This window comes from Schistocerca nitens, chromosome 6, assembly GCF_023898315.1.
Source record: "Schistocerca nitens isolate TAMUIC-IGC-003100 chromosome 6, iqSchNite1.1, whole genome shotgun sequence".
Lineage (NCBI taxonomy): Eukaryota > Metazoa > Arthropoda > Insecta > Orthoptera > Acrididae > Schistocerca > Schistocerca nitens.
This window is the reverse complement of record NC_064619.1, coordinates 725572946-725593336: the sequence shown is the minus strand read 5'-3', so window position 1 is coordinate 725593336 and position 20391 is coordinate 725572946. Positions and strand designations below refer to the sequence as shown.

The window sequence follows — 20391 nt, the reverse complement described above, 5'->3', positions numbered from 1 at the left end:
TCTCCTCAGTAGCCGTTGATACTGTTGTTGCAGGATCTTGTTATGGGCGCAACGATGTCGCAGGTTTGATGTTTTATCGGATTCCTGATAATCAGAGTACACTCGTGAAATGGTCGTACGGGAAAATCTCCACTTCATCGCTACCTCGGAGATGCAGTGTCTCATCGCTCGTGCGCCGGCTATATCGTCACGTAACTCGCTTAAATCGTGACAACCTGCCATTGTAGCAGCAGCAACCGATCTGACAACTGCGCCAGACATTTGGTGTCTTATATAGGCGGTGCCGACCGCGGGGCCGTATTCTGCCTGTTTATCTCTGTATTGAACACGCATGCCTATATTAGTTTCTTTGCCACTTCACTGTACCTACAACTGTAAAAATTAATAGTCATGCGTGGCATGGAGGTTTCAAAACAGCTGTGGTAAATGTAAAGAAACGTTTCTGTCCGTACATTCCCAGGTCCTTTCGTTTCGTACTTTCTGTTTCCAGCAGTCTTTGCCCTCTCCTTCTTTGCAACGAATCGATACGTTTCGGGAAAATTTGCGTTTGGAATCGTTGTAGTCGTAGGAGCGTGTCACCTAGTGACGATTTTCCACCCAATTCGTAGTCTGGCAATTGGACATCTTTTAGCATTACTTCAGGTAAATTTATTCGGTAATCAGCGTATGTTCCCTTTTTCTGACGATGTATTGCGTTTTGAATACAGCCATACCCGGCACGTAAAAAGAAACTGTGGCCCGACTTTCGTTCTCGCGAGCATGATACGTGATGTTTACATGTGCTGTGCACTTGTTTCCATACGGCAGAGTGGTCAAAGTACGGCACGGGATAATATCGGGACTGACCTACATTTGCGCAGCGTAGCACAGCAAATCGACGTAGCATGGCCTCAAAAAGTCGTTGGTTGTCCCCTGAAGTAATATTGAGTCAAGCAGCCTCTGTATCCGTCCATGGTTGCAAAAGTACTGCTGTTGAATGATTCTGGGCACGAGCCGACGTCCCGAATATGTCCCATAAATATTCGATGGGCTTCATGTCGGTCGATCTGGGTTACCAAGTCATTCGCTCGAATTGTGCAGCATATTCTTCAAACCAATAGCGAACATAAAATTTTCAGTCAATGATCGGTTCAGATATACCATACGATCCAGTCTGTTCCATGTAAACACCGCCCACACTTATCTGGAGCCACCTGCGTCTTGCAAACTGCCTTGTTGACAACTTCGGTCCATGGCTTCGTACTAGAACTCCATCATCAGCTCTTACCTACTGACGTCGAGACCCATCTTACAAGACCACTGGTTTCCAGTCGTATAGGGCCCAACCGATACGCTCGTGAGCCCAGGAGAGATGCTGCAGACGATGTCGTGCTCTGGGCAAAGGCACTGGCGTCAGTCGCCTGCTGCCGCAGCCCCTTAACGCCAGATTTTGTCAGACTGTCCTAACGCATGCGTTCCTGGTGCGTCCCACATTCATTTCGGCGGTTATTTCACGCAGTGTCGCTTGTCTGTCATCACTGACAACTGTACGCAAACGCCGCTACCCTCGGTCGTTAAGTGAAGGTATGATCGGCGCAGGTTCGACACGGAATAGGATCACGGAATATTGAATTTCCTAACGATGTCCGAAACGGAACGTCCCCTGGGTCTCACTCTAGCCACCATTCCGCGTTCAAAGTCTCATAATCCTCGTAGTGTGGCCACAAATAGGTCGGAAACCCTTTTACATGACTCACCTGAGTACAGAAGACAGCTCCGTCAATGCAGTGCCCTTTTGCACCTTGTTTTCGTGATACTACCACCATCTGTATATGTATATACTGCCCTCGCATGACTTGTCACCTCAGTGAATAACAGATTTGGTACATTTAAAAACGTGTCATAATCCAGTTACTGAATTTTACAGGAGGTACACAACATCAATTGTATTTAAAATGACTTATTCTAATCCAATTGGTATTTTTAAGGTACGTCCTTCTATACCTAAAAGATAATTTCTAAGTTGGGATGAAAGTGGAAATTGAAATTCTCGAATGTATAAGAGTAAGAACGACTGAGAAAGTCCTGACGAATATCGAAAAAGCTAACGAACAAAAATTGCCAAATTAATATTCCTCGAAGTGAGAAAGAGTGAATAAACACTTAAAATAGCTTAAAAACTCTTTTCCATGTACAAAATATTGATTTCTAACAAAACTTCTGTCACGTTAATTGCTGTATTGCTTCACTTTCCTGCTTTCTGGTTTCAATGTTGGCCAGCACTAGCAAAGCTGAAAAGAACGTGTTATGAAAGATAGATCTTTTGCTGTGACGAGATAAAAAGTAGCCTAAGAAATTAGAAGTGCGTGCCGAGGTAACCATACCGGTTCTCTGGAGGCCACGCCAGTAGGTGTCTAGCTGCCCGCCTGTCAGCAGGTGCGTGCTGCGAGCTGCTGCGACAGCGCGACTGTGTGCCTTTGTGGAGGCGACTTCGCTGCCACCAGGTGGGTTCGTGAGTTTTTCGTGATTTTTTCGCATATCGGTGAGTGAGATGGCTGCAAACGCTTGTAGGAACTCTACGGTGCCGTGCACTTTCGACAGGAACGCGCAGACACCAACAGGATTCGAACTCTTCACTTGGATACGGGATGTTTTGTATGTCACAGGAACAAGAGTCAATTATATTAATTAAGAAGTCAAGAATGATGAGATCCATGAAGGTGTTTTATTCGCAACTACCGTTTTCACGTCACCATAGACACATCTTCAGTCTTGTCTGTCAAGATACAAATCACCGTGTGAAATTTGTGAAATGGTTGAAACACTGAATCATAGTGTTGGCATTTAACAAAAAAATGGCAATTACTCACAATCGTTACATTCCATAATACAGATGGACTATTACGGAGCCCCAGCTTTTCTGAGGTTATTCTCTTTAAGAGTCAAATCCATTGGCCGGTCGTCGTAATAGAATTGAGTACACCCAGGAACGCTTGTCAAAATGTAGAAATCATGACTGCTGTATGTCTCAGGCATAGAATATGTCGGGGAAAACTAATAATTCGAATGGGACGCTACTGTGAACGGGATAAAATGGGTAAAAATTAATTAAAGTCTAGGGAAAGAACTGTTCGTACACGTGAAATATCATTAAAGAAATAATACTGCAGTATGGAACCAAAACGTCGAGAATGTAAGAGATCTAAAAAATAGTTTCCCGGATAACACCCCGGAAGATATATTATAAGGTCCGATAGACAGCAGCTGTAAAACTTAATAGTCCCATGTAAAGTTCGTACTTTCGCCGTATTGTTAACGTGCCGATGTGCTGCAAGTGGTCCATGGAGGCTAGCAGTACACCGGTAGGCGCAAGGCCACGGTGCCTAAGAGGAAAATAACAGACACGAACACCTGCAGGAGGAAATCCTAACTAGGAAAATAACCGATGTCTGGGAACGGCATTACATAACTTAAAGAAATCCGTAGTTTATTGTCGGTATAAAATAGAAAACAGAAACTAATACGCTTTATGTCAGTACCTCGATGATATAAGATAGCGAAGGAGTAGTATTTGAGTATTATACATTCGCTAAATTAGTCATCTTTGTAGCTGCCGGCGACAATTCAGGTAATCAAAATTCTATAGGACATTGTAGTGTTTCGATTCTGTCTGGTTATTAAAATCGAACCTAGGGCTCTCTTAATGCCTTCATCGTGTGTATTTCTTCAAAAGGATTTAAAATTTTCCTTTTGTTTCCATAAATATAATGTGCAAATTCTTTTCAATACTGGAAATAGAGTGATCCGTTTCTTTTACACAAACTAAGATAGCTAATTTGGGACTGGCGAGGTTTAGGTGTTCTTCAAATCGCATATTAAAATTGCGCCCACTCTGACCTGTAAATTCCTAAGGGCAGTCATCGCAAGCAATCTCAAAAACCCCAGGGCCCTTTATTTTATTGGGCATTTTCACTATACCTGTATCAACTACGAACATACCTTGGAATAAAGCATACTGGACGGATATTTTCCATCTTATTTGTTGTAAGTTTTATGACAATTTAAATGGTATTGAGTGTTGAGTGTTGTTTGCGTTTTTCACAGTGTCTCTAAACTTTGGTTGCCATCATCAGAAAGTTGTTTGTTTTGTACTTGTCACGAGACGAATAAGTAGGCATGCAGTTATTCGTCAACCCCCATTCGTGTTTCCTCAAGTAAGCAAACCACCCTATCTGTGAACGATTAGTGACGGAAAATGTACAAATGCGAAAATTCAAGCTTGCTGGCGGCAGCATTACTGTGAAACACACAGAATACGGATTTCAAACTGAGGAGATTTTCAAAATACCTTTCGAACATCCTAACCAGGAAATAGGTAATGCGTTAAGTTAACACAGAGAACTTCTCAGCGCAACAAATGAAAGCTGGTCCTGTGCCTGTACTGCTGTCACGTCGACAGCGGTGTTCGGTCGATTCGAATTGACTTACGCGAGCACATTCCATCTCACTTGTTCACTGGTCGATGCACAGTGACGTGACGTAAGTCATGGGATAGCCACACCCACATACACAGATAGTGGTAGTACCACGAAAACGAGGTGTAAAAGGGCAGTGCATTGGCGGAGCTATCACTTCTACCCAGGTGGTTCATGTGTAAGGGTTTCCCAACTGATTGTGGCCGCTCGACGGGGATTAACAAACTTTGAACGCGGAATGGTGGTTACAGCTAGACCCATGGGACATTCCATTTCGGAAATCGTTAGGAAATTCAATATTCTGAGATCCACAGTGTCCAGAGAGTGTCGAGATTCCGAAAGAAGTACCGTAATGTCCCACCACAGACAACGCAGTGGCCGGCGGCCTTCGCTTAACGACCGAGAGCAACGGCGTTTGCGTAGAGCTGTCAGTGCTAACAGACAAGTAACAGTGCGTGAAATAGCCGCAGAAATCAGGGTAGGAACTCTACGTACGTATCCGTGAGGACAGGACGGCGAAATGGCGTACACGAACTATGGCGGCAAACGACAGGCGCGAGTGCCTTTGCTGACAGCACCACAGCGCCTGCGGCGTCTTTCCTGAACTCGTGACCATATGGGTTGGACTCTAGACGACTAGAAAACGGTGACCATGTCAGATGAGTCCCGACTTCAGTTAGGACGAGATGATGGTGGGATTCGAGTGTAGCGCCATGTACACAAGATTTCAACAGGGCATTGTGCAAGGGTAGTGATAGCTCCATAAATGGGTCGGCTGTGTTTACACGGAACGGACTTAATCCTCTGATAGAACTGAACCGATCATTAATTATAAATAATTATGTCCGGCTATCTGGAGCCCATTTTCACCCATTCATAGACTGCATCTTATCAAACAATGATGCAGTTTTTATGTGCAACGATACGTCATATACGGGGCTACAGTTATTCACGATTTGTTTGAAGAATATTCTGAACAGTGCGAGCGTATGATTTGGCCACCCAGATCGCCCGAAATGAATCCCATCCAACATTTATGGCAAATAATCGAGAGATCAGTTCGGGCACAAAATCGTGCACCGGCAATACTTTCGCAATTATGAGCAGCTATAGAGGCAGCACGGCGCAATATTTGTGCAGCGAACTTCCAATGACTTGTTGAGTCCATGAAATATCGAGTTGCTGCCCTACACCGGACAAAAGGAGATCCGGCACGACGTTAGGAGCTACCCCACGACGTTTGTCACCTCAACGTAGGTAGTGCATATTATAAAACGGACAAGAATGGACAAGCGGAATTTTTAACTCTGTGGAGCACCTTCCGAATGATAGCCCCAATACAGGGCGGCGACCTGTGCAACTGTCTAGTGAACGTTCCATTGTCGGCAGAACTGCGTCACAACCTCTGTTGAGCGAGAGAGTTCAAGGTATTGTGGCAGTCTTCAGAACCGCCGCAGGTTCAACAGGTAGAGGTGATGGTTGACGTTGTCGAACAACCGCAGCCTGATGAAGTTGAAAACCCAAATTCAGTGTATCTGATCAAGAAGCAATATAAGCTCGCTTGCCGTCTAAGGTTCTGGAAACCAAAAATGAACAGCAAAATTAGCACCGCTTAGGACGCTTCTGATACCGTGGACTGCAGTTACGAGAGGGACCAGGAGGGATCTCAGCCGTCTCCGTTCGTGAAACCAACGAACGAAGCACGTAGCGCGGACACAGGGAGCAACAAATTTTGCAGAAAGCTCCACGTGAGAAACCAGTAACATCGGAATAGAATAAAAACGAATAACCTCGCTTCAGCTCTGCCCCAGGGTTCGCGGCGGCACTCGCACAACGAAGGGCACGAGCAAAACAAAACACGACAGGCTGGTGCAAGGTCCGGCACGGCACGCACGAGATATACGGCCCCTGCAACGAATGGTAGTCGGCTTGCCCGCCACACCTCGTTTACCCTCGGCTCCACGCAAGGCCCACGAGATATTACGTAATGGAAAATGTGCCCACTGAAAGTCGTAACTTTGTCGTGTGCTATCGAGAGCATGCATACATCTAAAACGTGCGGTCGAGAATTATTAAATTCGTTTGAAACAGTTACTCGCTCACAGCCGGAGGTCACTGCCAGCAATTGTAGCCCAGCAGTGTTACGCGCTGTGAGGTACGCATCACGGCCTGTGTTTCTCGTACGACTCGAAATAGGAAAGCTCACTGCCAACGGCCTGGGTGAAAGAGTGGAGAGGGAAGAGAGTGCAGGAGCAGACGTTGAACTTCCATCTTAATAAGTCTTTCTGTTTTACATGTGTGCCCTGTAGTGCATCGGAATGATTTCGTTGTTACGACTCTGAACATGGATAAACTTGAATGTTCCGCTCAAGTACTGTTAAATGAGATGTAGCCCTTTTACAAGATGTGAGCACCGCTAAAATCGTGTACCCTCCAGGTTTAAAAACTGTTTTAAATCTCGACCAAGAATCCGAGTGAGGAACCGGAATGGTAGTCAACCAAATGCCAGATTTTAAAAAAATGTTTCCGGATTCCCGAATGGACATGGCGTACGGAAGCCGTGCAGTTTCTTAATATTTAGGCTCCGATACGAAGAGACAATGGTGGAGCTCGTAACCAGTTTTCCAACGTGTGATCACCACTGCAAGGCCGCATCGTCGTCGTAGTACTGGAAGGTGAGTTTAATTAATGGCCACACGCGAGTAGATTTCCGCCTGCGGCCACTTCAGCGGGATCTGACACGCCCATTTGAGACCCTTCGTTTCCCACAGACGTGCAGACCCCGCCCGTAGGATTTATAGTCTCTCCAATCTGCCCGCAGGCCGGATCCGTTCGAGATTTTGCGATTTATCTGCGAACCATGGTCCCGTGCATACTCGACAGAGCAGAGGGAACGGGTGACGGTTTACAGAGGCGGCACCGGCAGCAGTGGCCGAGCGGTTCTAGGCGCTTCCGGACGGAACCGCGCGACCGCTACGGTCGCAGGTTCGAATCCTGCCTCGGGCATGGATTTGTGTGATGTCCTTAGGTCAGGTTTAAGTAGTTCTAAGTTCTAGGGGACTGATGACCTCCGCTGTTAAGTCCCATAGTGCTCAGAGCCATTTTACACGGGCCGCGACTGGGGCTCACCGCAGGTACGTTTTATAAGATTTTTTTTGTTTGTAGTACATTTTCGCAGCTTGAAAGCATGGAAGATGCTAGGAACATATTTGTGGCTGTCGCCGACTCTTTGGGCCTTTGTGAAGTATAGTAATTGGCAATACCTGTAAAATACTGGACATAACATAGTTATGTTATCACATCAGGTAATGAACATATTAGAAGCAACATTTTATTGCTGCTCGCTATAGTGTTGGTTTATCCAAGAGATCCACACTTTTCTGAGATTGTTTCTGAGATTATTTACGGTATGTTAAAACCTTCTTGGTATTTGCAGCGAAATACTCATTTTTGTCAGTAAATGCGTTTCGTTTCATTAAAATAAAGCGTTATCATGGTCAGTAAGGAATGATATTTACAATGTGGCTTGCCTTCTGCATCTAAAAATAGTTCGCAACCAAAGATGTAGATGTTACTTGAAATATGTTATTTCTGACTTACGTTCACGCTGTCGGCTTGCATGTTTTTGAGGTATTCCCCCGTTTTGCGCTGTTGTTAGTGTTTATAACACTTTGGTCCACAGTTGGTACACCGTCTGTAAATGTTTCAACCATTTCCATTGCACGCCCTATTTCTTACATTCTTCTTTGTGAAATCATCATCTGTCAGTTTTCACAAACAACGTATTTCACGGAAGAGTTATACAGGTTTTTCGATGTGGTCGTTGGTCCACCCTCTTTAATATTACTTCTAGCAACTAAAACTTGCATTCAGCTGAAAACCACTCATTCATCAGTGACAAATTTCGAGTATCACCTACATTTCTCTGTTACCATGTTAAAACTTGTTTCTTTTGGAGAAACAGAACTGAGTTAAGACAATGTCACCTCGCTGACATCCTAATGCAGTTGCATCTGCAATAGAATACTGAAACAGTGGTTTATTAATTGAGGAACTAAGGAGAAATCAGGTCAAAGCTTATGAGAAAGCGAATTCTCGGTATAAGTACAGAAGTATCCGTTAGGGTGGTGTGGCGAAATTTAGCGTTGACTGATTATGGGGCCGAACGACTGGCGCGAATGACTTTGCTGTCAGCACCACATCACCTGCAGCGCCTCTCCTGAGGACTGGAAAACCGTGGCCTGGTCAGATGAATCCAGGTCACAGTTGGTAAGAGCAGTTGGTAGTGTTGGAATGTGGCGCACACCCCAAGAAGCCATGGACCCATGTTGTCGCTGTGCAAGCTGGCGGTGGCTGTATAATTCTGTAGTCTGTGTTTACATGGAACGTACTGGGTCCTCTGGTTCAACTGATCCGATCATTGTCGAGCCAACGATTTGGCCAACCAGAGTGCTCGACAGGAATCCCATCGGACGTTTGCGGGGCCTAGTTGAGACGCCAGTTGGTGTAGAAAAGCCTGAATCGGCAACACTTCCACAGTTGCGGAAGGCTGTAAAAGCGGCATAGCTCAATATTTATGCAGGGGTCTTCGAACGACTTGTTGAGTCCATCCCTCGTCGAGCTGCTGTACTACGCCGCCCAAAAGGAGGTCCGACACGATATTGGGGGGTATTCCACGGCTTCTACGTCTTCATCTACATTTATACTCTGCAAGCCACCCAACGGTGTGTGGCGGAGGGCACTTTAAGTGCCACTGTCATTGCCTCCCTTTCCTGTTCCAGTCGCGTTTGGTACGCTGGAAGAACGACTGCCGGAAAGCCTCCGTACGCGCTCGAATCTCTCTAATTCTACATTCGTGATCTCCTCGGGAGGTATTAGTTGGGGAAAGCAATATATTCGATACCTCATCCAGAAACACACCCTATCGAAACCTGGACAGCATGCTACACCGCGATGCAGAGCGCCTCTCTTGCAGAGTCTGCCACTTGAGTTTGCTGAACATCTCCGTAACGCTATCACGCTTACCAAATAACCCTGTGACGAAACGCGCCGCTCTTCTTTGGATCTTCTCCATCTCCTAGGTCAATCCGACCTGGTACGGATCCCACACTGACGAGCAATACTCAAGTATAGGTCGAACGAGTGTTTTGTAAGCCACCTCCTTTGTTGATGGACTACATTTTCTAAGGACTCTCCCAATGAATCTCAACCTGGCACCCGCCTTACCAACAATTAATTTTATATGATCATTCCACTTCAAATCGTTCCGCACGCATACTCCTAGATATTTTACAGAAGTAACAGCTACCAGTGTTTGTTCCGCTGTCATATAATCATACAATAAAGAATTATTCTTGCTATGTTTTCGCAATACATTACATTTGTCTATGTTAACGGTCAGTTGCCACTCCCTGCACCAAGTGCCTATCCGCTGCAGATCTTCCTGCATTTCGCTGCAATTTTCTAATGCTGCAATAACGTCTGTAGACGTCTCTCCATTGAAAACAAAATGCTGTGTTCTGTTTGCTAAAAACTCTTCAATCCAGTGACACAGCTGGTCTGATATTCCATAGGCTCTTACTTTGTTTATCAGGCGACAGTGCGGAACTGTATCGAACGCCTTCCGGAAGTCAAGGAAAATGGCATCTACCTGGGAGCCGGTATCTAATATTTTCTGGGTCTCATGAACAAATAAAGTGAGTTGGGTCTCACACGATCGCCGTTTTCGGAATCCATGTTGATTCCTACAGAGTAGATTCTGGGTTTCCAGAAATGACATGATACGCGAGCAAAAACCATGTTCTAAAATTCTGCAACAGATCGACGTCAGGCCTATAGTTTTGTGCGTCTGCTCGACGACCCTTCTTGAAAACTGGAACTACCTGTGTTCTTTTCCAATCATTTAGAACCTTCCGTTCGTCTAGAGACTTGCGGTACACGGCAATTAGAATCGGGGCAAGTTCTTTCGCATACTCTGTGTAGAATCGAATTGGTATCCCTTCAGGTCCAGTGGACTGTTCTCTGTTGAGTAGTTTCAGCTGCTTTTCTATTCCTTGGACACTTACTTCGATGTCAGCTATTTTTTCGTGTGTGCGGGGATTTAGTTTTTCTCACTTCACTGTGTTTTAGGGATACTTTAACGCGGCAGTTCTTTTTTCTTATGGGGATGCTTCGATCTATGGTTAAGTAACATATAGGTAGAGGTAAGGCCAGACCTACCACGTTCACGACCATACTAATATCAGTAAGCAATTGTGCGACAGGCGTTATCAAATGATTTGTATACTCCCCTTTCCTTTCTGTTACGCGTAGCTCGTGGTTGCTCTTCATATTTTGACATTAGTGAATAGACTAATCCCAGTCCAACACAGGGTTCGAGTTTGATTCCTACGACACGAGGATGGTTCGACTCTGCTGACAATGCGTCAGCTCTGCTTTTGCTAAAACGAGAAACACTGTTGTAGGCTCCCGGTGCTGCGAGAGGGAGTCGGGTTCATTGTTCTGCATCGCTCCTCTCCATTTTGTCAGCCGAATATCTCGTTTTGTTTACACTGGTGTTGCACCCCTGATGGTATTATCTTGATGAGTCACAGCCTTTGTGAAGTACTCGACTCAAAATGGCCTTTGCAAGCAATTCCCTTAGCAGTGTTCGCTTGAAAATTGGTTCAGGCGGACCAGCAGTCACTGACAGTACCAATACCTATTCGCTTTGAAACAGATTCTTATTGACAGGGCGTGGTAATTGCGTCTGGTCGCTGTTGGTTAGTATCTTTTTACAACCACTGTACTTACATCGTCAAACGTGGATGTCTGTAGTGATGCAAGCTGAAGCAGTGAATTAAAATTTGTATCACCACCACTAACTGCTGCGTCAAACTGGCACTGTGGCTACGAGATCTGCATGGATTACCCTAGGGCGCCTCCTTTCCCAACACAAATTCCAATTCAGTCTTCACCCTATTGCTGTTCCCCTTCTGAGGTGTGAACTAGAATTTGTATTGGTGAGGGAGACGCAGCACGTGTGGTAGCCACAGTGCCAGCGTGGCGCAGCAGTCAGTGCATATGCCTAATAAGCAGAGGTCATGTGCTTTACTGGGCTACGTGTGCAAGGAGGAAAGAAAGAGAGAATTTTCCCACTCATCACTCACGCACTGTATATAAACACTTCATACATAGCAGTACTCGAGGACCCCGACGATTTTTGCCTGTTTTGAAGCTGATACTGGCAAGATATCGGACCCAAGGACTACAAGATTTTGAAGAATGTTTTAATTTCAATTATATCATTCAGGAGGCAAGCGACCATTATTTAAATAATCGTAGTTTTGAATTTAGTCTGAATGGGTCGGAATGGTAAAAGTTAAACAAACTAGTTTGTGAATATTTGTTTCACATACAACTTGAAACGCCTTATCTACGTGCATCAATCACTCCTGGGTATCTGTTGATTAATAAATACCGTGACGCTTCATACGAGCAATGAAGTCACTTCTTGCCTCATGTTTAACTTTTGCCATTGCGACCCACATTGCTTTAATTTCAGATTTAGCGTCGGATAGTAATGACAAAAGAAAAACATTTTCGTGTTATATAATTACGAAGTAACAGTTTTAGGAGTTTTCTCTTTACATGTAATGTTAAACTTTCCTTCTTCCCAAATTTCATGATTGTAAACGAAAGGGAAGTACCCTGCTGGTTTTGATGAGTGCGTTTGTGAGTACCAAATCATTCGACTTAAATGGCTGTGTGTTTTGATTATACTGACTTAGAAGATAAAGTTTTTATGATTCCAAAGGCCTACAGACCTTTGTATTTGATATAAATGGCCATATCGTTCGGTGGCTTGGACTTAGAAGTTTACATTTATTGCACCACCAAACGCTTATAGACCACTGCATGAGGTGTGATTGGAGTTTTAAGAATGGATCCGCTACTGCTTACTGGTATGGCGGGCAGGTACACCGTAGGTGGGGAGTGAGTCATTGTCTTATCCTTGAACGCCCTCTAACAGGAAACTGAGTTTCTTTTACTCAGTTCACTGTGACAGCAAGTTGAGTGCGGGTCTGTTAGGGCTTACTGTCGGATTCTGTCTGCTTGAAAATGGACGTAAAAACGGAGCAACGAGTTTGTGTGAATTTTTTTTTTTAAACCGGGAAATCAGCTTCTGGGACTTACGAACTATTAAAAAGACCTTATGGAGATAATTGTACGAGGGATATTTGGAAAGTAAGGAACGATCGGTCGCGAAGTGGAAAATACGATGAAAATCTGATGAAGCTTTGCACAGATTCGTTGGGCAGTGTGTGTAGTACGTCCGTCGATCGCATCGTGTCGCTCTTTTCAGTTCTGAGCTCAGAGTGAGAACATAAAGGTGGCTAGAAATTAGCGTCTCCCGCCAAGTAGGAGGGCCTGGCGAAAGATATAGCCTGAAGCTATGCAATCCACGTAACATAACTGTCATGCGGTTCGTTCCACACGACTATTCTCGGCCGCACTCAGCAGGGACAATGAAGACGCTCCTGCAGCATTTTCGATGGGATGTGTTTGATCACCCACAATACAGCCCGTAATTGGCTACCCCTGTGGTTCATCTCTGCTCAAATGAACCTCTGGCTATGAAGACAATATTTTAACACATACAACGAGCTGCAGTCCAGAGTAGACAATTTTCAAAAAGCACTGGCGCCTGTCTTCTATATGAGGGAATTCAAAAGTTGGTACAACATCACGACAGATGACTAATTCTGAGAGGCGACTGTGTAGAGAAGTAGCTGGAAGGTGTAGCTAACCGTTGCAAATAAAACAGTTCTGGTTTGCACTGTGGTTTCCATTTCGCGAGCTATCGTTCCTTACTATCCGAATAGCCCTCGTATGAGCCAGTCAGATGTTTTTGTCTGGTTTAACAGATTCAAAAATAGCCACGAATCATTAGAAGATGAACCACGGTCCGGCCGTCCATCCACCTCAAAGACGAATGAAAATGTTGTGAAAATTCGCGACTTAGTGCGCTCAAATCGTAGACTTACAATTAGAGAGATGGTTGATGAACTTAATTTAAGTTTCTATGCAGTTCGGTGAATTTTAACTCAAGATCTGAACATGCGTCAAGTGTCCGAAAAATTCATTCCAAGTGTTTTCAAGTGACCAGAGACAATACCGACTTGAAGTGTGCCAAAAACTGATTAATCGGACTAAAAATGACCCAGATTTGTTAAATATGGTAATTATAGGTGACGAATCGTGGGTATATGGGTATGATCCTGAACCCAAAGTGCAGTCTTCGCAGTGGAAGCCGCCAGGTTCACCAAGACCAAAAAAAGCACTGCAAAGTCGGTGGAAAAAAAAAATGGTTCAAATGGCTCTGAGCACTATGCGACTTAACATCTATGGTCATCAGTCCCCTAGAACTTAGAACTACTTAAACCTAACTAACCTAAGGACATCACACAACACCCAGTCATCACCAGGCAGAGAAAATCCCGGACCCCGCCGGGAATCGAACCCGGGAACCCGGGCGTCGGAAGCGAGAACGCTACCGCACGACCACGAGCTGCAGACAAAGTCGGTGGAAGGTGAAGACAATGTTGGTGATATTTTTCGATTCTACCGTCTATTGTGCGTCATAGATTTACCACTGGAGGAGAGAAACTCAACTAGAAACACTGTAATGTGTCCTTGGGCGTTTGCGCGAAAAGGTGTGGGAAAAAAGGCCTTCATTGTGGAAAGACAGGAGTTGGGTGCTTCAACGTGACAATGCTCCAGCTCATCGTGTCTTCTCCATCGTTGAATTTCTGACCAAATTCAAAATTCCTGTGCTTCTACAACCGCCTTATTCCCCTGATTTGGCCCCTGCAGACTTCTCCCTTATTCCTAGACTGACATTTTCACTGAAAGGGAAGCTGAGACGATTGAAGACATCCAGGCAAATACGGAGAGCGTCCTTAACACAAGGGAAAAAATTCCAGGAATGTATCCAAACCTTTGGAGTCGGTGTGTTCAGTCAGAAGGGGACTATTTTGAAGGAGATGCATCGCTGTAGCATGTAAGCACCACCATTGTACAATTACAAGCCCATTCCTAAAACTTTCCAATCACATCTCGTATGTGACATAAATTTAAACTTGATACGTCTACCCGCTCCCGAGACGAAGGGCTTATAACAGCCTGATGGACAGACGAACAGACAAAATGATTCTGTATTACAAAATTTGAATGGGTGGGGGGAGGGGGTGGAGGAGGAGAAGGGCAAGGCAGGTGAGGGACTACTGATGGAATTCGAATCCATGATCCCATAGTTACTAAGCAGTTGCTTTCGCCACTGTGCCATCTGGACACAGTGTTTATTGTAGCTGCACGGACTACCTCAACGCGCCACTCGGCCGTTCGCACTCCCACCTCGCGCCACCTGTCCACAGTCCATGTCCATGCTCGACGTGCCTGCTAGTTTGGAATTCCCGCAGGAGGTACTGAAAGTGGTAAATTCATTGCCCATCTATGCGAATAAATTGTATGAATGCATGGTGTCTGTTTTCGGACATATCCGAAAGAAAAGAAACCAAGCATCGAGGCGAGTCAATTATATAATACGTGATGTCTGTTTTTTCGGGCATGTCCGAATGAACAGACACCATGCATTCACATAATTGATTCAGCTCAACGGGCAACGAATCCACCTTCTTGAGTGCAGATGCACAAATACACTACTGGCCATTAAAATTGCTACACCAAGAAGAAATGCAGATGATAAACGGTTATTCATTGGACAGATATATTATACTACAACTGAATTTAAATATTCACGTAATTTGGGTGCAAACATCCTGTGATATTAGTACCTAGAACAGACACCTCTGGCCTTAATAACGGCCTTGATGCGCCTGGGCATTGAGTCAAACAGTGCCTGGATGGCGTGTACAGGTACAGCTGTCGATGCAGCTTCAACACGATACCACAGTTCATCAAGAGTGGTGACTGGCGTATTGTGACGAGCCAGTTGCCAGGCCACCATTGGCCAGACGTTTTCAATTGATGAGAGATCTGGAGAATGTGCTGTCCAGGGCAGCAGTCGAACGTTTTCTGTATCCAGAAAGGCCCGTACACGACCTGCAACTTGCGGTCGTGCATTATCCTTGCTGAAATGTGACGTTCACTGTTCAAAGTGTGGTCAATGCGAACAGGAGGTGACCGAGACGTGTAACCAATGGCACCCCATACCACCACGCCGGGTGATACGCCAGTATGTCGATGACGAATATACGCTTCCAATGTGCGTTCACCGCGATGTCGCCAAACACGGATGCGACCATAATGATGCTGTAAACATAACGTGGATTCATCCGAAAAAATGACGTTTCGAAATTCGTGCACCCAGGTTCGTCGTTGAGTGCACCATCAAAGGCGCTCTTGTCTGTGATGCAGCGTCAAGGGTAACCGCAGCCATGGTCTCCGAGTCCATGCTGCTGCAAACGTCGTCGAACTGTTAGTGCAGATAGTTGTTGTCTTGCAAACGTCCCCATCTGTTGACTCATGGATCGAGACGTGGCTGCACGATCCGTTACTGCCATGCAGATGAGATGCTTTCATCTCGACTGGCTGTTGGGCTCCAGCACGACGGTCCGTATTACCCTCCTGAACCCACCGATTTCATATTCTGCTAAAAGTCATTGGATCTCGACCAACGCGAGCAGCAATGTTGTTGGTGTTGTTGTGGTCTTCAGTCCTGAGACTGGTTTGATGCAGCTCTCCATGCTACTCTATCCTGTGCAAGCTTCTTCATCTCCCAGTACCTGCTGCAACCTACATCCTTCTGAATCTGCTTAGCGGATTCGTCTCTTGGTCTCCCTCTACGATTTTTACCCTCCACGCTGCCCTCCAATGCTAAATTTGTGATCCCTTGATGCCTCAAAACATGTCCTACCAACCGATCCCATCTTCTAGTCAAGTTGTGCCACAAACTTCTCTTCTCCCCAATCCCATTCCATACCTCCTCATTAGTTACGCGATGTACCCACCTTATCTTCAGCATTCTTCTGTAGCGCCACATTTCGAAAGCTTCTATTCTCTTCTTGTCCAAACTAGTTATTGTCCATGTTTCACTTCCATACATGGCTACACTCCATACAAATACTTTCAGAAACGACTTCCTGACACTTAAATCTATACTCGATGTTAACAAATTTCTCTTCTTCAGAAACGTTTTCCTTGCTATTGCCAGTCTACATTTTATATCCTCTCTACGTCGACCATCATCAGTTATTTTACTCCCTAAATAGTAAAACTCCTTTACAACCTTAAGTGTCTCATTTCCTAATCTAATTCCCTCAGAATCACCCGACTTAATTTGACTACATTCCATTATCCTCGTTTTGCTTTTGTTGATGTTCATCTTATATCCTCCTATCAAGACACTATCCATTCCGTTCAACTGCTCTTCCAAGTCCTTTGCTGTCTCTCACAGAATTACAATGTCATCGGCGAACCTCAAAGTTTTTACTTCTTCTCCATGAATTTTAACACCTACTCCGAATTTTTCTTTTGTTTCCTTGACTGCTTGCTCAATATACAGATTGAATAACTTCAGGGAGAGGCTACAACCCTGTCTCACTCCTTACCCAACCACTGCTTCTCTTTCATGCCCCTCGACTCTTATAACTGCCATCTGGTTTCTGTACAAATTGTAAATAGCCTTTCGCTCCCTGTATTTTAACCCTGCCACCTTCAGAATTTGAAAGAGAGTATTCCAGTTAACATTGTCAAAAGCTTTCTCTAAGTCTACAAATGCTAGAAACGTAGGTTTGCCTTTTCTTAATCTTTCTTCCAAGATAAGTCGTAAGGTTAGTATTGCCTCACGTATTCCAACATTTCTACGGAATCCAAACTGATCTTCCCCGAGGTCCGCTTCTACCAGTTTTTCCATTCGTCTGTAAAGAATTCGCGTTAGTATTTTGCAGCTGTGACTTATTAAACTGATAGTTCGGTAATTTTGACATCTGTCAACACCTGCTTTCTTTGGGATTGGAATTATTATATTCTTCTTGAAGTCTGAGGGTATTTCGCCTGTCTCATACATCTTGCTCACCAGATGGTAGAGTTTTGTCATGACTGGCTCTCCCAAGGCCATCAGTAGTTCTAATGGAATGTTGTCTACTCCCGGGGCTTTGTTTCGATTCAGGTCTTTCAGTGCTCTGTCAAACTCTTCACGCAGTATCTTATCTCCCATTTCGTCTACATCTACATCCTCTTCCATTTCCATAATATTGTCCTCAAGTACATCGCCCTTGTATAAACCCTCTATATACTACTTCCACCTTTCTTCCTTCCCTCCTTTGCTTAGAACTGGGTTGCCATCTGAGCTCTTGATATTCATACAAGTGGTTCTCTTCTCTCCAAAGGTCTATTTAATTTTCCTGTAGGCAGTATCTATCTTACCCCTAGTGAGACAAGCCTCTACATCCTTACATTTGTCCTATAGCCATCCCTGCTTAGCCATTTTGCACTTCCTGTCGATATCATTTTTGAGACATTTGTATTCCTTTTTGCCTACTTCATTTACTGCATTTTTATATTTTCTCCTTTCATCAATTAAACTCAATATTTCTTCTGTTACCCAAGGATTTCTATTAGCCCTCGTCTTTTTACCTACTTGATCGTCTGCTGCCTTCACTGCTTCATCCCTCAGAGCTACCCATTCTTCTTCTACTGTATTTCTTTCCCCCATTCCTGTCAATTGTTCCCTTATGCTCTCCCTGAAACTCTCTACAACCTCTGGTTCTTTCAGTTTATCCAGGTCCCATCTCCTTAAATTCCCACCTTTTTGCAGTTTCTTCAGTTTCAATCTGCAGTTCATAACCAATAGATTGTGGTCAGAATCCACATCTTCCCCTGGAAATGTCTTACAATTTGAAACCTGGTTCCTAAATCTCTGTCTTACCATTATATAATCTATCTGATACCTTTTAGTATCTCCAGGATTCTTCCAGGTATACAACCTTCTTTTATGATTCTTGAACCAAGTGTTAGCTATGATTAAGTTATGCTCTGTGCAAAATTCTACAAGGCGGCTTCCTCTTTCATTTCTTCCCCCCAATCCATATTCACCTACTATGTTTCCTTCTCTCCCTTTTCCTACTGACGAATTCCAGTCACCCATGACTATTAAATTTTCGTCTCCCTTGACTACCTGAATAATTTCTTTTATCTCGTCATACATTTCATCTATTTCTTCATCATCTGCAGAGCTAGTTGGCATATAAACTTGTACTACTGTAGTAGGCATGGGCTTTGTGTCTATCTTGGCCACAACAATGCGTTCACTATGCTGTTTGTAGTAGCTAACCCGCACTCCTATTTTTTTTATTCATTATTAAACCTACTCCTGCATTACCCCTATTTGATTTTGTATTTAAAACCCTGTAATCACCTGACCAAAAGTCTTGTTCCTCCTGCCACCGAACTTCAGTAATTCCCACTATATCTAACTTTAACCTATCCATTTCCCTTTTCAAATTTTCTAACCTACCTGCCCGATTACGGGATCTGACATTCCACGCTGCGGTCCGTAGAACGCAAGTTTTCTTTCTCCTGATAACGACGTCCTCTTGAGTAGTCCCCGCCCGGAGATCCGAATGGGGGACTATTTTACCCAAGAGGACGCCATCATCATTTAATCATACAGTAAAGCTGCATGTCCTCGGGAAAAATTACGGCTGTAGTTTCCCCTTGCTTTCAGCCGTTCGCAATACCAGCACAGCAAGGCCGTTTTGGTTAATGCTACAAGGCCAGATCAGTCAATCATCCAGACTGTTGCCCCTGCAACTACTGAAAAGGCTGCTGCCCCTCTTCAGGAACCACATGTTTGTCTGGCCTCTCAACAGATACCCCTCCGTTGTGGTTGCACCTACGGTACGGCCATCTGTATCGCTGAGGCACGCAAGCCTCCCCACCGACGGCAAGGTCCATGGTTCATGGGGGGGAGCAGCAATGTAGCGATACGATAAACCGAAATCGCGATAGGCTACAATCCGACCTTTATCAAAGTCGGAAACGTGATGGTACGCATATCACCTCCTTACACGAGGCATCACAACAACGTTTCACCAGGCAACGCCGGTTAACTGCTGTTTGTGTATGAGGAATCGGTTGGAAACTTTACTCAGGTCTCCACGTTGTAGATGTCGCCAGCCGCGCCAACTTTGTGTGAATGCTCTGAAAAGCTAATCATTTGCATATCACAGCATCTTCTTCCTGTCTGTGAAATTTCGCGTCTGTAGCACGTCCTCTTCGTGGTGTAGCAATTTTAATAGCCAGTAGGGTACCTCCAACTTCGTGCGGGAATCCAAAAATAGCGGCCGTAGAGGAAATGGACAGGGACCGCAGGTAGGTGTCAATAGTCCTATAGATCTTTGTATGTGACATTAATTTCAACCTGATACACCTACCTAGTCCTGAGGAAAAGGGTTTTTATCAGTCGGACAGACAGACAAAATATCTCTTTTACGTAAATTAAAAGCTGAGAAAAGAAAGGAAAGGGGCTATTGATGTCAGCTGCGTCGGTACTTTATGTTTAATCTGCGGCGACGAGCGAAAATATGTGCCAGACTAGGATTCGAACCTACGATCTCGTTATTACTAAGCAGTTGTGTTAATCTGTTCACCACTGCACCAGCCGGACACAGCGTTTATCTCAATTACACGGACTATCTCGGAACCATCATTCTCGTCTAATTTCACCTATCTGCAATCCCTGTCTATGTCCTCCATACCCGCTACTTAGAAATTTCCACATGAATTCGGACGTAGTTGTGTATCCGAACTCAAGGCGGTGGATTTATTGTCCATCGACGCGAATAAGTTTTGTGAACGCGTGTTATCTGTTCGTGTGGACATGTCCAAATGAGGAGACACCACGCATTCCTATATTTGATGCGCCTCGATGGGC

The 20391-nt window shown here is 44.7% G+C and overlaps 1 protein-coding gene across 2 annotated transcripts in view; it reads left to right on the top strand.

Annotated features, from left to right (window-relative positions):
* LOC126262197 (retinol-binding protein pinta-like) overlaps positions 1–20391 on the top strand; it is a 257634-nt gene that overhangs the window by 125680 nt on the left and 111563 nt on the right. Inside the window, exon 1 of one of the 2 annotated variants that reach the window (XM_049958612.1) lies at positions 2372–2483. The exons of the other annotated variant lie outside the window; for it this stretch is intronic. The gene's annotated coding sequence lies outside the window, so the exon portion shown is untranslated. Of the gene's footprint in view, positions 1–2371; positions 2484–20391 lie in introns of those variants that run through there. 2 annotated transcript variants of the gene reach the window in all.